Below are 22,734 nucleotides of genomic sequence, written 5' to 3'. Positions count from 1 at the left end.
CAGATCACTTTGACAAGGATTACTTGAACTAGCCGTTGGGAAATTTATCTTTAAATAGGGGGTCAATTGTCATTTGAGATCATCCAATCTTCTGATCGTGTGCTAAGTGAAAGCTCTCTTGTAAACTTTTTTTTAGCAATAAAGAAAGACTTTGGGGTTAATCTCTGCTGGTGTTACTCTTCATGGGAATGCTGTAAGATGTGTTATTTTCATGCATAGATTTCATTTTCAGCCATTGGCAATAGCTTTCTAAAGAGTAGTTTAAGCACAGGTATCTTGCTTGAACACTAGGGTTTGAATAGTAGTTTAAATTCTGAATGTAATGGCAGGTATCTCCATTAAATATGAATTTTATTGTCGTTTTCTCTCTCTATGTTAATGGTTGAATTGAGCTGTTCAGGAAATCTTTGATTTTGAGATCATCGGGCGTTCAGGGAAGTTTTTAGTTGGACCAGCCAACTCCCGACTAGCATTTCCTGAAGAGCCCAGTTTGATTTGATCCCAAGCTTATCATTAAAAATTTCATTGTTGATGCATGAAGGGTTTTCTCTGAAGCACTTCACTTTAAATCATAAATTTAAAAAGAAATATGTGTGGCATAATGATAGATCTGGCTATTTAGAGCTTTCAGTTTGTAATTACTGTAATTATTTAACTGGTTTTTTAGTATTTTTTTTAATTTCATCATTGTATATATTGTCTCTGGGTATTTTGTTTTTGTCATTGCAGGTTGCAGATCTGAAGGTGAAGTTCAATCTTGAAGTCAGATCTAGGCCCTGGAGGGTAAGATTTGGCCTCCGAATCAATTTTTTGTAGGTGTACAATGCTGTTGCCTGGGGTTTCATTGCTGCAGAAAAATTTTGAATTTTTTTTTAAGGCCCATAGGCCTTGCTGCTGCCATATATTTGTGCTTTCTCTCCATGCGGGTTCCTTCTCTGAGTTTCTTCAAACCCACAACCCTTTTTTCTCCTCCACGCATTTTTCCTTCCACGCATCTCTCTGACATTGCATACCCATCACATCAAGCTCTTCCACAACTGCATATCCCTGTGTCCTCCCTCATCCATTGCCACACCTCCATCTGCCACTACCCAACAGGCTCCCTGCGCAGTTCCTCATCCATCTTCCCAATTGAATCCCCATGTAGCTATCTCCGTCTCTCATCAAGTTACCCAAAGAGTGGGCAGTGTTCCCTCTGGCAACCTGAGTCTTCTCCCGCAAGCCTGTAGATTCCTTTCGCTGCCATACGAGCTCCAGATCCGCGTCCAATCGACCTCCAAACTTACAAACAAATCCATTGAACCTTCATCACAACCTCCATTCAAGCTTCTAACTCCTCCACGCAATCATTGCTGCTCCTCATCAGACCTGCGTGTTTTCTTCTATGGTTGCCTGCTCTCCCTTGTTCCCTAGCTACCATCGTTTCCCTTTAACCTTGATCCTTCTCACGCTGCTCCACCATCGAGCTGCCTTTCCTGCCCATTTGCTACTACCTGTAGTTGCTACTCCCTCCTCTTCCGCAGCCACGATTATCACTGAACCCTCACACTTCCACTGCCATTCCTCGCTCTCCAACCTGCAGCAGAACCTGCAACTCCTCCCTCATGCAACCCTCGTTTCTCCATTGCCGTCTTCCCCTGCGTCGTTCTTAGCTCCCTAGCCAAGCCGTGGGGCTCACCTATATACACACACAATAAAACAAATGAAGATTTTATGGGTGGGTAGGGTTTAGTGTTAGACATTTTAATTTTAGTTTTTTTTGTTACATATAATTTAGTTTAGGATTTAGCATTTCGATTTTTATTTTGTTAAGTTAGGTTTTCTTTTTCTATTTCATTGTATGATTTCATGGTGTTAGCTTAGGATTAGTTCCTTTTAATTATATTTTCGATTAGGCATAAATTTGCATATAGTTCGATTTTGTGTTAATTTGTTTCATTTTTATTTTTCTTTGTTTTATTTTGATTTAAAATGAATAAAAATTTGAAAAAAAAGAAAAAAAGAAGAAGTTAGATTTTTATTTAGATTTAGATTTGAGTTTTATTTGTTTTATTTAGATTTAGATTCATTATATATATATATATATATATATATATATATATATATATAATTTCAAAAGGTCCAAAAACATTTAAATTTTTGAGCGAATTGGATATGTTTGGTCATGTTTAAAATTGAAAATCATTTGTTGATCATTTCCTGCATTTAGTCTTGCGTAGCGTATTGAAGAATTCACCTAAGGAATTGTTAAACTTGAAATTCATTTTGGTGTCTTTTTTTTTGGTGCTGAGGAAAGGTCTAACAACAAATTTTTCTTGGTGTTTGTCATTTTACTATAGTTAAATGTGCTTAAATTTCAATATTTCAGGATTAACTATTGAAAGTGGTGAATTTTTCCTAGATTTGGGCTCTCCAAGCATAAATCTTTTATTTTTAGGATTGAAATTAGTAAGCATTTAAATTTCATGATTGTTTCAGATATTTAAACTTTAGAAATTTAATTGCTGGAACATTGTTAAGTCATTGTGCAATTGATCGTTTTGTTTGAATTATTTGATGCTCGTCACATGTTAGATATTTTGCAAATATTTTTCAAGCAACCATTAATTTTTTCATTAGCAACAGTAGCTAATCAATTACTTGGTTTTCGTTAACTCCATAAGGCACTGGTATTAATCATTTAAAATTGAATCTAAATCATTGCTAAGCCTTAGTCAAGTATTTGATTGCCTCGTTGTGTCTTCCGAGCCGGTTGGTTCCCAGCGGGTTCTCCTTCATCCTGTAGGGTCCAACCCCCTTAACTTGCTGTAGGGAGACAGCTTAAACGGAGAGATCAGGGATCAAGGTGACAGCCCCCGATCTGAGCGTTGTCACGGTGCCTAGACACTCTATGCGACAACATTTTTTGGCGCCGTTGCCGGGGACCGATTTATTGGGCCTGTGCTTTACGACATTCGTCATTCATCTTTCGTCTTTCTATCATTCATTTGAGCTGGCAAGGTCAACATTTTTTGGCATATCTCATCTTTTCCGCCATTCATTAGCTTATCAAGTGGCTAGCCTTTCCTGGCGTCTTTTGATCTTTTCATCGCCCTATCTTTCATCATCTCGTTAATCACCTGGACTTCTCGGTTCATTTCTTGTTTGGGTGGCGACTTCATTTCTTTTCATTTATTCTCAAACAAGAAGCCCTCCCTTATATCCGGTTGTTTGTTGCCTTTTGGATCCTAGAGTTACATTCATGTTCAAGTGGCGACTCCACTTCTTTCATCTCTTGATTTTCTTGAGCAGAGGTCTCTATCTATCATCCATTTCGTCCCTCATTATTCATCATGGATTATTCGTTTACCCCATGTCATTTTACTGATGTTCTCCATGATATTCCAGAAGTTGCCATTCATAAATTGTCTTTGTTCTCGGGTGGTGATTCAGTCATTGTTAGAAAGCATCTATGCAGGTTTTCTCGTATAATGCTCATATATTGTAATTCTCCCTAGTATGATCATGAAGATGTCAAAATGCGTTTATTTGCCATTTCTTTAGAGGGTGATGCTTTGAATTGGCTTAATAATTGTCCTGAAGATTCTTTCACTTCTTTACAAGACATCGTTCATGCTTTTAAAGATAGATATTGTTATCAAGATAGCTCGCCTTGTGCCCCTAAAATTATGCAACAGAATGAAAGTGATCTGGTGAAGGATCCAGCTGTTGATGAAAGATTTCAAGACAATTCTCCATATCAGAGTGTGCCATCCACTTGCACCGTTACAGATCAAATTCATGACAATGGGAAGATAGGGATAAATTGTCAAATCAGTGTCGACAATGAAAGGGAAAATTAGAAGCAAATTACAAAAGAACTAATGTGGCTGGTAAAAAATATGGAGATTAATCAAGAAAAATTTGTAATTGATTACGTCAATGATATGAGAACTTTATACACCCACCTGGAAAAGCAAGATAAGGAGATGGAAACCATGAAAGCTAATCATGATAGGGAAATTAATTCTATGCAAAACAAGTTATTAACTATGGATGAAGAAATGACTATCATGACATTCGATTATAAAAATCAGTTGGCTACCATGCAAGCAAATCATAAGAAAGAGATAAACTCTATGCAACATTGCTTGATGACCATAAAGGAAAAGAATGATAAAGTAATAAAAGATATGGAGGCTAGTCAGATATATTTTCAGAATAAGTTATTAAGCATGGAGGAAGACCATGCCAGGGAAATCAGTGCTATGAAGGTTGAACACTCTAGCCAGATGGATGCCATTAGAATACAGGTACAGAAATTTCAACAGCGGTCAGAGGATGAAAGAAACAAGGAGATGTCAATAGAACAGAAACCTCATTTGCTGCAACAAGATTCGTCTTATTATGAGGAGGTCATTTGTTCCATTGAAAAGTGGTTAATTGAAGGTGACCCGGATAAAATTGAAAACAATAAAGATCAGATGCAAAATGAAGAAAGACATGTCACACATATCTTACATACTTCATCTGATGGTTTTGAAGCAGAGTGTTCCACATTATCAGTGATACAGCCTTCCACAAAGAAAAGACACAAGAGAAAGAGAATGAGAAAGCGATTTGATGCATCAGATGGTCATAAACAGCTTGATTTTCGGATAGGAAAAAGTCCTACTTTATGCAAGATTGGACATGTCACATTCGAGAAGCAGCTGACAGATTTGCCTAAAAGCAGGCAAATGCTCAATATACACTATATTGAATGCATCTGATGCCATGGGGCATCCTCTGTATTTCTAACCCTACACCTCGTCATTTCAACATTTCATTTATGTTCTATTTTAGGATTAGATTTACTTTTCATGTTACTAGATAGTTAATAAATGAAGAGCTTATATCTTTCCTGTGCTTAATGTTATATGATGATTTTTGGATGGACGCTACTTATGTTTGGTTGTGTGTTGCGCGAATGCAGATTTTCGATTTTCACATTCCTACGGTGCAGCAACGTGTTCCCAAGTAGAGCCAGATGTTGACCACTACGTGTCAACTACCCATAGCAGTACACCCCCTTTTTTCGCAAAAGGATAGCGCTTGATCAACGTGTCTGTGTCATTTGACTATCATCATCAGCCTGATCATATTATATTGTAAACCCTTTCTGCATGTGTAAATTGTAAATAATCTCAACAGATCCGTGTTGCGTATGTAATTGCCTAGGTAAACCTAATTTTTTGATGATGATCTACATTCCGGAAGGTTTTTTGTCTCACCGATCCATGATCGGCAAAGTTTTCCTTCAGCCTTACCCCAAAGCCGGAATGGAGTTTGTCACCAGAATGTTAGGGGAGTCCTAGTGTGTTAGATCGAGTCTATGTCAAAGTAATTTGGGAATAATCCTAACCATTTGGTTAGGTTATTTTATTACAAATTGCTTGATATGCTAGATTATATTTGTGTCGCAGAAATGGGTTTCCCCCCCTTGAGATGTAAAAAATGTAAAAAATTCATGATGTAAAATGTCCTGAGGCTTAGAAAAGTAATTTATCCCCTCATAGGTCCTAGGTCCTAGGTCCTAGGTAAATTTAAATTTTCCATAGGTAAAATTCGTGGATACTTTAAAAAATTAAATCTTAACTAGTCCGGGGACTAAGGTTAATTGATTATTTTGCTAAATTTTATGTCTTAGGTCCTTAGGGTTAAGTCAAAGTCAAAGTTTTGATATTAAAATGCATTTAATTGAAAATTTTGAAATTTCCTTAATATTTAAAATTTCGACAGATGAGATTAAAAGAAATTTTGATCCTCATCAACGGTCGAGATCGCTTTGATAAGGATCACTCGAACTAGTCGTTGGGAAATTTATCTTTAAATAGGGCGTCAGTTGTCATTTGAGATCATCCGATCTTGTGATCGTGTGCTAAGTGAAAGCTCTCTTGTAAACTTTTCTTTTTAGCAATAAATAAAGACTTTGGAGTTAATCTCTGCCGGTGTTACTCTTCGTGGGAACGCTGTAAGATGTGTTATTTTCATGCATAGATTTCATTTTGAGCCATTGGTAATAGCTTTCTAAAGAGTGGTTTAAGCACAAGTATCTTGCTTGAGCACTAGGGTTTGAATGGTAGTTTAAATTCTGAATGTAATGACAGGTATGTCCATTAAATCTGAATTTTATTGTCTTTTTCTCTCTCTACGTTAATGATTGAATTGAGCTGTGCAGAAAATCCTTGATTTTGAAATCATCAGACATTCGAGGAAGTTTTCAGTTGGACCAGCCAACTCCCGATTAGCATTTCCTGAAGAGCCCAGTTTGATTTGATCCCGGGCTTATCATTAAAAATTTCATTGTTGATGCATGAAGGGTTTTCTCTGAAGCACCTCACTTTAAATCATAAATTTTAAAAAAAATGTGTAGCATAATGATAGATCTGGCTATTTAGAGCTTTCAGTTTGTAATTACTGTAATTATTTAACTGGTTATTTGGCTTTTTTTAATTTCATCATTGTACATATTGTTTCTGGGTATTTTGTTTTTGTCATTACAGGTTGCAGATCTGAAGGTGAAGTTCAATTTTGAAGCCAGATCTAGGCCCTAGAGGGTAAGATCTGGCCTCAGAATCAGTTTTTTTCAGGTGTACAGTGCTACCGCCCGGGGTTTCATTGCTGGAGAAAGAATTCGATTTTTTTTTAAGGCCCACAGGCCTTGCTGCTGCCATATATCCGTGCTTTCTCTCCATGCGGGTTCCTTCTCTGAGTTTCCTCAAACCCAAAGCCCTTTTTTCTCCTCCACGCATTTTTCCTTCTACGCATCTCTCTGACATTGCATACCCATCACGTCCAGCTCTTCCACAACTGCATATCCTTGCATCCTCCCTCATCTGTTGCCACACCTCCATCTGCCACTACCCGCCGGGCTCCCTACACAGTTCCTCATCCATCTTCCCAATCAAATCCCCACATAGCTATCTCTGTCTGTCATCAAGTTACCCAAACAGTGGGCAGTCTTTCCTCCGGCAACCTGAGTCTTCTCCCGCAAGCCTGCAACTTCCTTTCGCTGCCATACGAGCTCCAGATCTGCGTCCAATCGACCTCCAAACTTACAAACAAATCCATTGAACCTTCATCGTAGCCTTCATTCAAGTTTTCGTCTCCTCCACGCAGTCATTACTGCTCCTCATCAGACCTGCGTGTTTTCTTCTATGGTTGCATGCTCTCCCTTGTTCCCTAGCTGCCATCGTTTCCCTTTAACCTTGATCCTTCTCAAGTTGCTCCACTCATTTGCTGCTACCTGAGCTGCCTTTCCACAACCCTGCGTCCACTGCTATTTGTCTCCAACCTGCTACCTGTTTCTAGCTCGTTCTTAGCTCCCTAGCCTCGTCAGGCTCACCTCATACACACACAATAAAACAAATGAAGATTTTATGCGTGGGTAGGGTTTAGGGTTAGACATTTTAATTTTAGTTTTTTTTGTTACGTATAATTTGGTTTAGGATTTAGCATTTCAATTTTTATTTTGTTAAGTTAGGTTTTCTTTTTCTATTTCATCGTATGATTCCATGGTGTTAGCTTAAGATTAGTTCCTTTTAATTATATTTTCCATTAGGCATAAATTTGCATATAGTTCAATTTTGTGTTAATTTGTTTCATTTTTATTTTTCTTTGTCTTATTTTGATTTAAAATCAATAAAAATTTGAAAAAAAAAAGAAAAAAAGAAGAAGAAGAAGTTAGATTTTTATTTAGATTTAGATTTGAGTTTTATTTGTTTTATTTAGATTTAGATTCATTTTATTTAATATATATATAATTTCAAAAGGTCCAACAACATTTAAATTTTTGAGCGAATTGGATATGTTTGGTCATGTTTAAAATTAAAAATCATTTGTTGATCATTTCTTGCATTTAGTCTTGCGTAGCATGTTGAAGAATTCACCCAAGGAATTGTTAAACTTGAAATTCATTTTGGTGTCTTTTTTTTTGGGTGCTGAGGAAAGATCTAACAACAATTTTTTCTTGGTATTTGTCATTTTACTATAGTTAAATATGCTTAAATTTCAATATTTTAGGATTAACTATTGAAAGTGGTGAATTTTTTCTAGATTTGGGCTCTCCAAGCATAAATCTTTTATTTCTAGGATTGAAATTAGTAAGCATTTAAATTTCATTATTGTTTCAAATATTTAAACTTTAGAAATTTAATTGTTGGAACACTGTTAAGTGATTGTGCAATTGATCATTTTGCTTGAATTATTTGATGCTCGTCACATGTTAGATATTTTGCAAATATTTTCAAGCAATTGTTAATTTTTTCATTAGCAACAGTAGCTAATCAATTACTTGGTTTTCATTAACTCCATAAGGCACTGGTATTAATCATTTAAAATTGAATCTAAATCATCGCTAAGATTTAATCAAGTATTTGATTGCCTCGTTGTGTCTTTTGAGCCGGTTGGTTCCCAGCTGGTTCTCCTTCATCTCGTAGGGTCCACCCCCCTTAGCTTGCTATAGGGAGACAACTTAAACAGAGAGATCGGGCATCAGGGTGACAGCCCCCGATTTGAGCATTGTCGCGGTGCCTAGACACTCTGTGCAACAACAAAACCCATTGAGCCTTTTGTCCTTTCTAACTGTCTTCGGTGATTGCTCTTTCACTCTTGCTTGGGCTTTGTCTTCACCTCAGCTCTGATACCATGTTAATTTTTGATATGTTCTATGCTTAAGAGCAATTTACTTCAATTTTCTTGTTAACCCATTATCAATGTTCAGATTAGCAATCATATTAGCATGATAGTAAAATGCAGATAGAACATAAACATAAACAGTAGAAGACAAGCCAAGACAAGAGGACAGAAGATGTGGCACGAGCCAAGGACAAACCCAATGTGGGGAAACCCTTGATCAATTCTTCTTATATTCTTCAATAGTTCAACAGAGAGAGATAGTACAAATATACAAAACTGATATTTATGACAACAGTGGAAACTCCATCATTCTGCTAATGATGACTGCTCAAAGATGCAACCCTAAATTCTCATGACAGTCTTCAACCTATCACTAAGAGTGTTGGAGCATACCCTTTTAGGAGATCATCAATCTAGAAACCTTCGACATAATATTGCTGCAACATGTTAGTACAGTGGTTAGTTGTCCTATAGCCTTAGATCCACCACACAGTCAGGAGATAAGTCCTTTTAGGATTGAGGTTTACCTTGGAGACCCTGCTCTGATGCCAGTTGCCTTCCAAAGGTTCCCTCCACCCTAGACTACTCTTAACACAACCTCTAGCTGTACTAGCTGTCACTGCCTCAGACCTTATCCTTCACACAGTCAAGAATAGTTTTGTTGCTATCATCATGATGACTAGTTAGGGCATCAAGCACTACTGTAACAATCCTCCAACAGTCATCAAAACAGCCTTTAATATTTGTGATGTTGCCTCACAAGACAACTCTTGTGTTACGCTATTGGTCGGGGCATATATAAGCCCTCAAACACCCCTACGCAATACTTGACTGTGGTGTTATGTCCTGTGGCCTAACACTGTCTTCCTGTAGCTTCTAGGCAGCATAAACCTTATCCTTGTCCCTCCAATGATACCCCAACAGATTTGATCCTTAGCTCCTCTAACTTGGCCCTCCTAAACAGCCTCATGGTCTTCTTGAAATGGCTTCAGAACAACCTTATTTTACACACGCTAAATGCTCCTTGCTGTGGCTAGGGCATACTCTTGTTGCGGTTTAGGGCCTCCCTCTTGCTATGGATAGGAGCCTTCCTTTGCTGCGGATCAGGCCTTCCTTTTTGCTACGTATTAGGGCTTCCTTTTGACTGCGTATAGGGCTTGCTTGTGACTATGGCTATGGCTCCTTTTAGGTCTGCGGCTAGGGCTAGATCTCCTCTCTAGGACTACGGTTAGATCTCCTTCTTTAGGACTGCGGCTAGGTCTCCCACTTGACCTCTCTTGCCACCAAACCCAAACAAGTGGAGAGAGATCATGAGAGATGTGTGTGTGCCTCAAATGACTTGAGGTCTCCTCTATTTATAATGCAACGTTGAGGTTGAGTTGGGGGTTATTTGCTTGCTGACCAACCTTGACAAATTGTCAATAACACAAATAAATTCATATCTCCATAAATACATGTTGGAATCAGATGATCTTTAGATCAATCCTACACCTCGCGGAGAGAGAAATCCAAGAAAAATATCAGCTGCCATAAATAAGATGACGCACATGGAGTTTGGCCCTAGTTGCCAATTTTAACATCAAGACCTACAACTCTTTTGATCCTTTGGCCAAATTTGATCCAACTTGCTCATTGTGTAATGATAATGGACATAATGAACAAAATTGCCCCCTCAAAAGAAGAGAAGCAAAAGATGGAATCCCAATACGGATAAATGTGGCCTAGCTCTATGTGCTCACAGTGATGAAAATCATTGGTTTTTGGATAGTGGGTGCTCCAGACATATGACAGGTGACAAAAGGAAGTTTGTCTCATTGAACAAAATGGAAGGAAATGTATCCTTTGGAAGTGGCTCTGCCAAAATCGCTGAAAAGGGAACCGTTACCCTCATTAATGGAAAAGGAAAGGCTCAAAATGCTTTGCTGGTAGACGGACTCAAACACAATCTCTTGAGTGTTAGCCAACTCTATGATCAAAGACATAATGTTGTCTTTAGCACTAAAAATTGTGAAATAAGCAAGTCTACATTTTGAACAAAATTCAAGAAGATAAATGTTACCTAAGTCAAACAGATGAAAGTTGCCTGTGGCACAAGCGACTGAGACATACAAGTTTTGATAACTTGATTAATATCATCAAGATTAATGCAGTGCGAGACATTCCAAAGTTGTTCAAGCCAAATCAAGCTGTATGTGGTCCATGTCAACATGGAAAGAAAACTAGAACCAGCCACAAGACCAAGGAGTTCTCTACATCAAAACCTTTGGAGATCATTGATGCTGATTTATGTGGACCAACTAGAACTCCAACGCTCCAAGGATAAAGGTAATTTGCTTTATTCGTTGATGACTATACTAGAATGATGTGGGTATATTTCATAAAATATAAATCCGAAGCATTTGAATGTTTTAAGAACCTTAAAGCTCTTGTAGAAAATGAAAAGGATTCTAAGATTAAATGTCTTAGAATGAATAGACGGGGAGAATTCATATCAAAAGAATTTGATGAATTCTGTAAAGTACATGGAATTGAAAGAGAACTCTCTACTGCTAGAACACCCAAGCAAAATGGGGTAGTTGGAAGAAGAAACCAAATTGTTCAAGAAATGGCAAGAACAATGTTACTAGCCGTTGACTTGTAGCCAAAATTTTGGAGAGAAGCAATTAGGACAACAGTTTATACCTTGAATTGAACTCATCTAAGACCAAATAATGAGAAGACTCCTTATGAATTATGGAAAGGAAGACCTGCTTCAGTAAAATACTTCAGGATTTTTGGAAGCAAATGCTTCATAAAAATCAATAATGACTCACCAAGAAAATTTGATTCTTGGGTTGACGAAGGAATATTCCTTGGATATTCTATTAGGAGCAAAGCTTACAAGTGCTACAATAATTGACTATGGAAAATAGTGGAAAGCCTTGATGTGAAGATTGATGAATCCCTTCTAGAAAAGGAAATTGAAGATCATGAAGTTGACCCCCTCATTGAAAAAAAAAAGAACTTGAAAAAGAGGAAAAAGATCAAGAAAAACAAAAGGAGAAAGAACCATCTCAAACTCCTTCAAAATTGAAATTCCTCCAAAAACATCACCCGGAAGAGCAGATTATTGGAAATGTAGATGAGGGGATACAAACCCGAAGAAGGATGACAAGTACACCAAGGAAAAATGATGTTTCTCTCCTATCTATGATAGAACCAATTACATTTACTCAAGCAAGGATCGTCATTGGGTGGAAGCCATGGAAGAAGAAATGTTTCAAATTGAGAAGAATGAGACATGGGAGATGGTACCTCGTCCAAAGGATAAAAACATAATTGGAACCAATTGGGTGTTCAAAAACAAAATGAATGAAGATGGACAAATCATCAGAAATAAGGCAAGACTTGTTTGTAAAGGTTATTCACAAATTGAAGGAATCGACTTTGAAGAAACCTTTGCATTGGTAGCTTGTATGGAAGCTATAAGGATGTTCTTGGCATTTGCTTGCTCAAAAGGATTCAAAGTCTATCAAATGGACGTAAAATCAACATTACTAAATGGGGCACTCAAGGAAGAAGTCTACATGGAGCAACCGGAAGGGTTTGATCTAGCAGAAGGAAAAGACTTTGTTTGTAAGTTGAAAAACGCATTATATGGGTTGAAACAAGCTCATAGAGCTTGGTACGCAAGATTGGATCACTATCTACAACAACAAGGCTTCAAAAAGGGGGTGGGAAGAAGTAATCTCTACATGAAGATGGATGAGGATAAGTTACTAGTCACTCCTGTCTATGTTGATAATCTGATTTTTGTTAGCAATAATGATGAGATGAGCCATGAGTTTGCTCAAAATATGTCAAAAGAGTTTGAAATGTCAATGGTGGGTGAATTATCTTACTTCCTTGGACTACAAGTATCTCAAACCACAGCAGGCATGTTCACATCTCAAGCAAAATATCTTAAAGACATGCTTAAAAGATATGGAATCGAAGACTGTGCACCTATGAGCACACCAATGACCACACGCTGCAAATTGAGCAAAGATAATGAATCCCCCTCGGTAGATGCAACTCTTTACAGGTCAATAATTGGAGCTCTCCTATACTTAACTGCTACAAGACCCGACATTATGCAAGCAATAGGAATGGTGGGAAGATTTCAATCAACTCCTAAGAAATCCCATTTGTTGGCTGTAAAAATAATTCTCAGATACTTGAAAGGAACTCCTGACTTTGGTCTTTGGTATCCCAAAAGCATAACTCTTATAGTGACAACTTACACTGATGCTGATTGGGCTGAAAGAGTGGATGATCGAAAAAGTACTAGTGGAAATGCATTCTTCATGGAAGATTGTCTAGTATCTTGGCTCAGCAAAAAAAAAAATCATTTGTATCTCTTTCCACAACCGAAGCCGAATATATAACTGTTGCAGATTGTTGTACATAGATACTATGGATGAAGGAAGCTTTGAAGGATGTCAACATAGAAACTAAATAGCCAATCACCATCTATTGTGACAACACAAGTGCTATCAGTGTTAGTAAAAATCCAGTGATGCACTCAAAGACCAAACATATACCAATCAAGTATCATTTTCTCCGTGAACAGGTGGCTGAACAAAACATCAAGTTGGAGTATATCAATACTAAGGAACAAATTGTAGATATTTTCACTAAACCTCTTCCTCGAGAAGCATTTGAACATCTTCGCCAAAAGATGGGGGTTATTGCTCTAGCATCACACTAAGTTGATTCTTAACATGCCGCATGACAGGGGGAGCAGTTCGATAGGGGGAGTCCTTGTGCACTCCTTTGCCATTGATGTCAAAGGGGGAGAGAAGAAAAATATTGCCATCCAATGACAAAGGGAGAGATTGTTAATCTAGTTGTCATTGATGTCAATATTTTGAAGAAGGAAAGGACATGGTGATGAAGAAGGCAAGGACATCAAGGACATGATGATATGTTGAAAAAGACAAGGATATGATTAAGAAGGCAATCAATGAAGAAGCCCAACACTCAAAGGCATTCTGCCCTGCCTCCATTTCTGCACTAATGAATGGTCTGTCACATTAAATAATATTTTTCTCCATCTTAGAGGAAGAATATCATCATGAGACCTAGACCATCTTGAAGGGCATAATTTTACCTTTCATATGAGCTATTATGTGTCTCGAAATTCCAAATAACGGGAGAGAAATTGATTTTATAAGTTAAATTATACTCTGTTCATGGAGCCGACCTACACAAACTTATATATGTCGGCTTGCACTAAAAGAAATGTCCGTTCAGGTTTATGGGCAGAATATCCTATTAATATAGGCTCGGACCTCCTCCTCAAGCACAGATGAGAAGCGGATGACATAGAAAAGACATAAGAAACTTGTTCACATCTTGTGAACAGGTAGAAGATAAGCAAACAAAAGATTATACCTTCTCGGACAGCCAGAAAAAGGAGCTTTCTAACTGTGATTGGATATATCTTTACTGTGGAAGCTCGGATTGATAATCATTTGTGGAGATTCGAATTATAATTCAGTGAGAGTACCTTGGACCTGTGGAACTTTACCTTGGTGCAGTAGATGTATTACTCCTGTACCTAGGCTTGAACCCGTGGAAGAAAACAACTAGCACAGTAGTCTCCAATAGGACATTTATACAGAGACTCGGACCTGTAGCTGTCTCGGACATTGGTCTCGGAACACTTGTTGGGAACAGAACCAAACCACAGGAAGTTGTAGTTGGAGGCTCAAACTTTTATTTGACTCGGACCTGTGGTAGCTACAAGATTTCAAAATGTCTTTTCTTAGTACAACCTTGGACCAAGAATTGTATTGCAGCCTCAGGACTTCGAACAACCTCGGATCAAGACTAACGAACTTCAGTGTATTCTTTGGTGATGAATCTCTAACCTATGGTGACAAAATCATTTCATCCCTGCTTCTGTGGTGCAACAGTGAATAATACATTTCAGAACTGTGGAGATGAGGATTAAAAGGTGCAGAGTTGGTGCATTATGGTGCTAATTTTTTTTGGGAAGTGTGAAGACATATCAATGGTATAGTTTGGTGTTTGGCGCAGTGTAGAATTTTGAAGATGGTGCAGAATAGTGCAGATTGGTTAAATGAAGCATTTGATCAAATAAGTCCAGTGAAGCAGCAGAGAAGGATTGGTTTCCTTGGGGTAGGTGCCCCTAAACTCAAGGTTGGAGCCTTGGTGAAGGTAGGGTCGAAGCCCTAGAGGTCAGAGTCTCATTAAGTCCAAGTTGGTGCTTGGCAATCATTGTACACCTTCATGTGTAAAAGGATCATTTGTCCTTCTTATTTCAATAATAAAATTATTCATTTCTTTGATTTTAAATTGTTTAGAATCTAACTGGTTAACAATTGAAAAGAAATATTGATTCACCCCCCTCTCATTTTTTCCAACTGCTAACTACAAAAATCCGTGAGGGGAGCTGCTAACTGCGAAAATCCCTTGACAAACTTTTGGTAATATGTGCAGATGCCCAAGAAGCGTCTCAGCACTGTCACATCCCTAGGTACCGACCAGTCTCGAATAGCCCATATTTTCTATTTATTTGGGGTAGCATCGGATGTGCTTTAGCCACAAAAATTGCTGGAGAGGCTAAGGCACATGAGATCTCCGATGCCCAGAAAGGGTTTGGGCAGATTCTAAACAATTTGGAAGATATTAAAATAATTAATATTTTTAATGGAGTCCCTAAGTCTAAACTTAGGGAAATTAAAATATTAATGTGAATTAATATAAAACTGTGTTAGAATGGTCCAAAAGTCATGGATCAAGCCATAATCTTAGCCATTGATTAGGGACTTAATCTCAGCCGTTGATTTGTCAATAGGAAAAGTATAAGAGGAGGCTTGAGGGTCACTTGGAGAACACACCAAGAGATCAAGGTTTGACTTTCTAAGGCTGGGTTTGCTGAGAAAGTTGAGAGAGTGATCAGAGTTGCAGGCTTGCAGCTGAGGGGCAGTGAATACAGAAGCAGAGAGGCAGAGATAGCACCGAGAGGATCAACGCAATAGCCAGAGAGAGGGACGCAGAACCAGCCAAGGGCTCACCCAGAGGTAGCCAGGAGCTACGCAGTGCCTCAGAGGGCCAACGTGGGTGACAAAGAGGGCTAGAGGGCTGACGTAGTGCCTCGAGAGGCTGATGCAGGCTAAGCCAGAGTGATGCTGGGCTAATGCTGGGCCAAAGAGAGGCTGACGCAGTCCCTAGAGGCTGGCACTGGGGTTTCGTGGGGCAGATTGGAGCTGTGGAGTTGCCGGAGTGTTTATCCGATGTTTCAGTCGGAATATCTGCTTCCGAGTAGAGAGGTACTACTACTGGGATTATTCTCTATTGGGTGAGCTGGATTTGGCGCCCAGATTGTATTCTGAAACTGCTTAATAAATCAAACCCTCAGATAGTTGCACCGGTTTTCCTGCATTGGATTTTTCCGGGGACATTAGTTCAAAAATAACGGTGTCACTTGTGTGCTTGTTTCTATTTCTTTCAGTTAATGATCTATAATGTGTTGAGCATGTACTTGTATTTATTTCTAGTACTTACATGGTAAATAACTTGTTAATTAACAGAACAAGTAGGTAGGAATAAATCAGTAAGGTGCATGAAGGGTTTCTAACGTGTCAGACTTAGAAATTCCAACATGGTATCAGAGTGAGGTTGCAGATCACAGGAGAACTGAGGACATTAGCCGAATAGAGAAGCAGCAACAGAAAACAGTTGTCCCGAGTGACAGAAGTTGTTCCTAGCAGAGTAGTAGCAAGGAAGGGGTGGCGCAGTGCTTGCGTCATCAAGATTGAGCCAGGAAGAGGCAGCGCAAAGGCTGAGGGAGGCAAAGGTAGGCTCATGTAGAGCCACGCAGAGGCCAAGAGGGTTGACACAGTTGGTTGAGGAGGTTGATTTGCCAGTGTTGGGATTGTGCAGAGCCTAGGAGCTCTAACCTTCAGTTTGCTGGGGTTTAGGAGGCTGTGGGTAAGTTGCAGAGTGAAGCTGGTGGGGTACTGTAGTCAGAATAATACCTAACAAGGCAAGGCCAAGGTAGAGGGAGTTGCTGCCAAGGTGGATTTCTAGCCAGGAAATCTAGATCAGTGTTGCAGTTGCATAGACGATTGGAGAGTGGCATCTCAACATTGGCAGAAGGGTTTCTAGGAGGGAAATTGAGGCTCAGAGGGAGTCATACCTAGAACTTCAAGGAGGGGAGTAGAGGAGCAGTGAAATGGCACTATATGGAGTAAGAGACTAGGACAGACTAGAAGGAGCCTCAAACTTCGTAGTCTGGAAGGCCAGAATCTTATCCATACTAGACAGGAATCGTGTCAAGCACTTCGCCTTGAGGACGATAACTATCCCAGTTGATCCGGCTGATAACGACAGGTATGAGGATGCAATGGTGAGGGCTAACAGTATCATCCTTGACGGTGTCAAGGATCATATAGTACCACATATTGCCGAGAAGAATACGACACGGGAGATGTGGGAGGTCCTGACCAAGTTGTATCAACATACTTTCGTGCAGAGGAAGATGCTACTAGAAAATCAGTTGCGATCATACCAGATGCAGAAGGGAGAATAGATCGACCCATTCCTCGGTCGATTGAAGGAGATCTAGGATCAGCTGACTTCCATAGGGGCAACGTCGGATCCAGAATTGATGGTGAGAACAACCCTGAACGCAGTCTCAGAAGACTGGGAGGTGTTTGTCTAGAGCATACTGGGCAGGGCAACCCTTCCAGATTGGGAGGAAATGTGGGCTGCTCTTCGCCAAGAAGAGATCAGAAGGCTGAGCAAGGCGGGAAGCAGCAGCAAGGGGATCAGAATCAAGAAGGAGGAGGAGGAGGATGTTGCCCTAGCATCTGAGGGAAAGCAGGAGAAAGAGAAGAAGAAGGACCTCTCTAAGGTCAAACGCTTCCACTGTGGGGAGTTGGGTCATTATGCGACCCAGTGTCCAAGGAAGAAGAGCAAGGGAGGGGCCTTCGAGACCAAGGCAGCACCAGCAAGGGCAGAGAAGGAAGTGGAGATAGACGATGACTGTGCCATGAGTGCACACACACCACTTGAGAGGTAGTGGGGAGACATCGAGCTGTAGTCAAATGGACTACAGGCAATGAGGGGCAGGATCCTCTAGGTACCTAACCTCTTGGATTATACCTTGCCACGGGAGCCCCAAAAAGGAGTAGCAGGATTGGCGGATGTCGGTAGAGACGGATGCGGATGGAGCAACAGAGTAGTGCAGGATTCCCAAGACAGAGTGAGGCAACAGTGCGAGAAGCACGGGAGTGTTGCACCAGTGCAAGATGGCACAGAGAGGTGTGCAACGGTGCGAGATGCACAAAGTTGTTGCAGGAGCGCAGAGGTTAGAGAGGGAGCACTTGTCAGTGACAGAGGGAGCTTCAGCATCAGGAGTGTTTCTAGCCTGATGGAGATGTCAGAATTGGGAGATCAGTTACTTACTTCTTAGTAAATGAGTTGTAGTGTAGCAGTTAGTAGTGGTAGTGCTATGGGTAGCACGGTGCAGCATGACGAGAGGGGTTGCAATGCAGATGCATCATTGGTAGTGGCAAGGCCATGGGCAGCAACACGGATGCAGAGGGAGTTGCAGTACGGATGCAACAGTGGTAGTGGCAGGGCCATGGGTAGCAATACATAATGCAGTAGTGCAGAGGATGTTGGGCAGCAGGCCTAGCATCAACACATGGATTGATGTCGGATGATCAGAGTGATGCTCAATGAGGAGTATTACTAGAGCACAGTCCTCGCTAAGAGGGAGTGTTGATTTGGGGTAGCATCGGATGTGCTGTAGGCTGTAGCCACGAAAATTGGTGGAGAGGCTAAGGCACATGAGATCTCTAATACCCAAAAAGGGTTTGGGTAGATTCTAAACAGTTTGGAAGATATTAAAATAATTAATATTTTTAATGGAGTCCCTAAGTCTATCCCTAAGTCTAAACTTAGGGAAATTAAAATATTAATGTGAATTAATATAAAACTGTGTTAGAATGGTCCAAAAGTCATGGATCAAGCCAGATCTAATCTTAGCCGTTGATTAGGGACTTAATCTCGACCATTGATTTGTCAACGAGAAAAGTATAAGAGGAGGCTTGAGGGTCACTTGGAGAACACACTAAGAGATCAAGATTTCGACTTTATGGGGTTGGGTTTGCTGAGAAAGTTGAGAGAGTGATTAGAGTTGCCGTTGAGGGGCAGTGAATATAGAAGCAAGGAGGCAGAGATAGCACTGGGAGGATCAGCGCAGTAGTTGGAGAGAGGGACGCAAAACCAGCCAAGGGCTCATGCAGAGGCAGCCAAGAGCTGCCCAGTGCCTCAGAGGGCTAGCGTGGGTGATGCAGAGGACCAGAGGGTTGACGTAGTGCGTCCAAAGGCTGACACCGGGCAAACGCTGGGCCAAAGAGAGGCTAACGCAGTCCCTAGAGGATGACGTTGGGGTTTCGTGGGGCAGATTGGAGCTGTGGAGCTGTCGGAGTGTTTATCCAGGGTTTCAGTCGGAATATCTGCTTCCGAGTAGAGAAGTACTACTGCCGGGATTTTTCTCTGTTGAGGGAGCCAGATTTGGCACCTAGATGGTATTCTGAAACTTCTTAATAAATCAAACCCTCATATAGCTACACCGGTTTTCCCGCATTGGGTTTTTCTGGGGATATTAGTCCAAAAATAACGGTGTCACTTGTGTGCTTGTTTCTATTTCCTTCAGTTGATGATCTGTAATGTGTTGAGCATGTACTTGTATTTATTTCTAGTGTTTACATGGTAAATAACTTGTTAATTAACAGAACAAGTAGGTAGGAATAAATCAGTAAAGTGCATGAAGGGCTTCTAACGTGTCAAACTTAGAAATTCCAACATTTTCTCTTCATGTACCTTCACTCCGTTTGCGCCAATAATGTGCCCCGAGTAGAGCATCTCAGTCAGGCCAAACTCACACTTGGATAGTTTGGCATAACACTGTTGTTCCTCCAAAATACGTAGCACCTCCTCCAGGTGTTGGAGATGCTCCTCCCAAGTCCTATTGTATTTTAGTATGTCATCAAAAAACACCAATACAAACCTCGTCAATTGCCTCTGGAACACATGGTTCATACATGACTGGAAGGTGGTCGGGGCGTTGGTCAAGCCAAAGGGCATGACCAAAAACTCGAAGTGTCCATAACGACATAGGAAGGCTGTCTTGGGGATCTACTGATCCCTCACCCTAATCTGATGGTACGCCGAACACAGATCTATCTTAGAGAAGTACTTGGCTCCTCTAAGTTCATCCATCAACTCATCAATGCGGGGTATGGGGTACTGATTCTTCAATGTCATCCTGTTGAGCGCCCGGTAATCGATGCACATGCGCAAGGTCACATCCTTCTTCTTCACCTGCACTACTAAAGAAGCAAAGGGACTGGAACTCAGCCTGATGTGGAACAATGCCAACAACTCTTTGATGGCCTGCTCAATCTCGTCCTTATAAGCCTTGGGGTGCTTATAAGGGATGGTAATCATTGCCTGCACACCTGACTCCAACTCAATGGAATGATCGAATCCCTTGTCTAGTGGCTGCTCTAGTGGAATGTCCCCAAATACCACTGAGTATCTATCTAATAGTGCCTGTATATCTGGGGGTGGTGACTGGGTCTGTCTCCCATCCTCTGAGATCCTTAGCTCTACTGCCCACGCTATGTCTCCATGCCGCGAATCTGCCTCCATCCTATATTCTGACATTGTGTGGGGTGGGTACGAATGCATGCCTCTGAGGATCACCAGTTTTCCATCTGGTCCAGTGAACTCCATCTCCAACTTCTTCCAATCCGTGGTAACTCGTCCAAGGGAGTATAGCCACTGGACACCCATGACTACGTTGGTGTCTGGCACATCTACCACAAAGAAGTGGTTTGTCATGGACTAGTTCCCCATGGTCACGGTCAAGGTGGGGACATACCGAGTGCACTGCATAGTACAATCACCAGACACTAGAATTGAAAAGCCCTCAAACTCTATCGTAGTGATGCCCCTCCTCTGAGCTAATTGGGCATCAATGAAGTTGTGGGTAGCCCCACTGTCAACTAAGACTAAGACACGTTGCCCATGGATTGTACCTGGAATCCTCAATGTCAGAAATCTGGGGACCCGGCATAAAGAAGCAAGGACTCCCCCTGATGGAGCAAAATATGTCCCCTCTCGAGGAGGTGGTGGTGGTGGTCCCCTTTTTGCTGAACTCTCACCATCTCCGACACCACACTCCAACTCCACATCATCCTCCTGATCGCTATCTGAGAAGAGCTCGATATAGTGGGCTTTGCCAGCTGTGCACCAATGGCTTGGTGCCTAGGGCTCCCGACAGGTAAAACACAGTTTCCTCCTCCTAAGGTCCCTCCTGGTCTCGTCATCCAACTGCCCATGTCCCTGGACTTCACTATGTGGTGGTGGCCTAGTATCACTCCCCTTCTGGGGGTAGGGAGTGCGTGTAGGGAAGGATGCTCGTGTCTTGGGGATGGCCCCTTGCAAATATTTGGCACATGTCACTGCTTCCTATAGCCTGGAGGGTCTGCGTGGCTTCACCAGTGCACGTAGGGGCTCAATCAGGCCCTCTATGAAGGTGTACACCCTCTGAGCATCTGATAGGTCTGACACCATCACTAGGACTCTCAAGAACTCTGATATGTACTGCTACGGGTTACCCGTTTGTTTGAGTTGGGTTAGCTCCCTTAAGTGAGCCTCCAGATCCCTCTGATCAAATCGCAACACCACCCTCCTAGTGAAATCCTCATATGAAATCACATTAGCATGCCCCAAGGTAGTCAAGCCATGAAACCACCAGTCGTGGGCTTCCCCTTCGAAGTGTGGCATGGCCATCTTGATGGCTTCCAGCACCGTCATCCGATTGAGCTGGAAATAAGTGTCCATCTTCTCTACCTAGGCTCGAGCTGTGTACTTGGCAGTGCCATCATATGTGGGAAAGTACGTTCTCCCAATAGTATGCTGCAACTCATAAGTCTGTGTGCCCTGTCCTCCATAGTTCTTTCCCTTCTCATTCTGCTTGAGCTTGCAAAAATCTCTAAAAGACAGTGCCTCCCTGAAGTCTGCTCCCATGGACTGCCACTCCTTGAAGTGCTCTCCCATTGGTGAAGGATCTTGACCCCTGTTGGTCATTTTGCGCCAAAGTAACGAAAGAGGGCAGTGTAGCTTGAGTTGGCCTACTCGCTGATGGAGGTTGCGCAATGGGTGAAGAATGGGCGAATTGTTGAGAGGCCCCCAAAGTCTCTCCAAACATAAACTCCCTATGAGTGCTTCTCTCCCGATTCTGCATTTTGATCTCCTCTAGCATTTCCTTCTACCCTTTCTGTTAAAATTGGAAACTAGGGCCAAACTCCATGTGGGTCATCTTATTTATGGCATCTGATATTTTTATTGGATCCCTCTCATCGAGAGGTGTAGGATTGATATAAAGATCATCCGATTCCGATAAGTATTCATGGAGTTATGAATTTATTTGTATTATAAAACATATTGTCAAGTCGGCTAGCATCTTATGTAGGCTCGGAAGCCCAATAGTCATGTCTATTCATCATCTACGATTTTAGTATAAATATAGAGGACTTGAAATCATTTGGTACACACCTCTTCATGTGTAGTCTCCTCCTCTCCACGTTTGGGTTTTTTGTAAAGGAGAGAGACATGAAAGAGTGATACGCTGGTCTTCAAGTGATGCCCTAATTCGATTCATGGAGAAGACATCAAGAGGCAGATGAAGAAAGAGGCTCCTAAATGCAGATACCTACCTATACAGCCCTAAACGCAGGTACCTATACGCTATCTAAACAGTCCTAATAAAGGGTAACCGCAGTCAATAGAGGCTGTAATGTTCTCGGATCTGGCAGCGTAGATCAGAGCATAGAAGACTCCTTTTACACACAGTTCTTGAAGTCATTTATATGCAGGGCATAAAGATTAATACGCAAGTCATGAAGATCTATCCGCCACCTAGCCGCAGTGAGGGAACGAATTTATATGTTGTAATGGAACCTCTGTACATACGCAGATATACATATGCATAGCATAAAGAAACTT

At 41.0% G+C, this 22,734-nt stretch overlaps 1 protein-coding gene across 1 annotated transcript in view; it reads left to right on the top strand.

The window, feature by feature from the left end:
• Positions 1-764: 764 nt before the first annotated feature.
• The window catches only part of LOC149144218 (uncharacterized protein C16C9.01c-like), a 37,836-nt gene continuing 15,866 nt past the window's right edge, over positions 765-22,734 (top strand). Inside the window, exon 1 of the mRNA XM_089449269.1 lies at positions 765-783. The gene's annotated coding sequence lies outside the window, so the exon portion shown is untranslated. The remainder of the gene's footprint in view (positions 784-22,734) is intronic.

This window comes from Pinus tabuliformis, chromosome X (assembly GCF_031772625.1).
Source record: "Pinus tabuliformis cultivar Carrire ecotype Pingquan chromosome X, CPIR1, whole genome shotgun sequence".
NCBI classification, from domain to species: Eukaryota; Viridiplantae; Streptophyta; class Pinopsida; order Pinales; family Pinaceae; genus Pinus; species Pinus tabuliformis.
Note: the sequence above shows the minus strand (reverse complement) of the source record. Positions and strands in the feature narration are given on the sequence as shown.